General features: G+C 32.3%; 1 long non-coding RNA gene across 1 annotated transcript; it reads right to left on the bottom strand.

The window, feature by feature from the left end:
* On the bottom strand, positions 132-1,338 carry LOC107641969. The gene is made up of 2 exons (XR_002363298.1): positions 1,111-1,338; positions 132-1,029 (listed from the first exon to the last, which is right to left on the bottom strand). It is a non-coding gene; the product is annotated as an uncharacterized LOC107641969 (long non-coding RNA).

Genomic DNA, 2,029 nt, shown 5'->3' with positions numbered 1-2,029 from the left:
TTTTATCGATGGCCGAGCAGTCGATAAAATTAAATTTTTAATAATTAAGATTACATTCATTTTATAATTATACTTTTTAGTACCTGTTATATTATTGAATAATAATTTATAAAACGTGACATTTAAATTAATTTTGAATATAAATAATAAATAGTGCATTATTTGTAACTTATTAAGTAATAAAATATATTATTCTTACACAAATCGATGATAAATAGCATAAATAAGTCCTAACTACAAAATATACTAAGCATAATCATCATCTAGGCCATCTTCATCATAATGATCCTTTGGGTCCTCTCGGTGCTCGTCAGTGAGGGTCTAGCAAATGGTGGTCATGGTAGAGGATGCAAAAGATATAGAAGAGGTGGAAGGGGAAAGAGGCATGCCATATGTACGGTTGAAAGAAGCCGCTTTACATGTGCTGCATATACAAGAAATACATCTGGGACACCTGAGTCCTCATCCCATTAAACTCTGTGCTCATGTGGACGATCTCTCTCTTATATCTCTGATAAGCATATATTCACTCTTCTCGCTCTTACTGGTAATTTGTCTACAACTTCCAGTGTTACTCCATCTATCGTGTCAGCTCTCTATTGAGTAGGGTAATCTGATCCTTGATATCTGTTGGTCTGCTGACAGTGAAGAATTCATCAGCATCGAAAAACTGCAAATAAGTCCAACCTCATATATTATCTCTCTCTTGTGACTGTTGACCGTCTAAGTCCAGATTTCATCTTTTAAAATGGGGAGGGTCAGACCGTCCTTAGCGATCTGTGTTTGACGCTTCTCAAGGACCTTTACTAATTCCTCCTCGAAGAGATAATGAACAAACACTTGTCAAGTTTAGTCCTTTAAATAAATAGATATACTTTAGTTGATTAATATTTGAATAAAGGTAAGATTCAGAAAACTTACAGCAGTCTCATCTAAGCATTTGTCGACTCATTTTAGGCAATCATTCTTCTTGGTGTGGGTCCTCTCGAATAGCTCGCTTCGACAGAACTTACAACCCAGCTCAGCCTCCTGCCGAAAGGAATGGTTGAACAATATGATATCATATATATAATTAATAATATTTACCTTTTTAACATAATTAAGGCATACCATTTTCTTGTTGGTTGCCTCATATTTGGTTGATCCACTAGTGTACTCTGATCTTCCAATGGTATTGCTCTATTGTACCGTATCCTGGTCTTCGTTACCCGATAGTCCTTTATGATACGTTGTCACCATACGAGTATCATACCCCTTTAAAAAAAGAAGAGTACATCATGAAAAGAGTAGGTGCAATTTTATATGAAAAATCTTGTGACGCCCAACTAATTTAGGTATTAGAGTATCTTTACAAGTTGTCTTTCTGACTTAATTTGTGATTGGACAAGAAAATTTTTTTTCCAACTTGATTGATCGAAAACTCACCAAAACCTCTCGAAATCTTATATTTACAATATTTTTATTAAGTATCTTAAAGACACTTATTAAGCAAATTTATACTTGAAATATAGAAAATTAATTAATAAAAATTTGAAAATCAGTTTTTAGTGCCTAATATGTTTGATCTCTATTAATTCACTATTTTATTAGTTAATTGTTTATTGAAGAAAAAAAAAGTAATTCCTAACAAAACGGTAATAGATTTTAAAAGGGGGGTGGCGTGCGGCATGCGGCATGTGCCAGGCAAGGGGAATCTTATTTTTGAGTAGTCTGTTTGCTCGTTACTGTAAAATCTTATCGTGTCCCGGACTGGTCTCACCTATCCCTGTCTTTCCCTCTAGGATCTTATTCCTCCTCTCCTTTTCATGTACATATATATGCATATGCATGCTAACCCAACAAATCATCAGTGGCGTAATTGACGCTACAATTATGATTTTTGCTCTTTGAAAAAATGTTAGGTGGTATTAAAATTTTTATTTTTAATTATTATTTAATTATTAATTTAATTTTTAATTTAATAATTTAATAATATATTTTATTTCATATTTTTAAATATTAATAATCAATTAATAATAAAAAATAATAA

Source organism: Arachis ipaensis, chromosome B05, assembly GCF_000816755.2.
Source record: "Arachis ipaensis cultivar K30076 chromosome B05, Araip1.1, whole genome shotgun sequence".
Classification (NCBI taxonomy): domain Eukaryota; kingdom Viridiplantae; phylum Streptophyta; class Magnoliopsida; order Fabales; family Fabaceae; genus Arachis; species Arachis ipaensis.
Note: the sequence above shows the minus strand (reverse complement) of the source record. Positions and strands in the feature narration are given on the sequence as shown.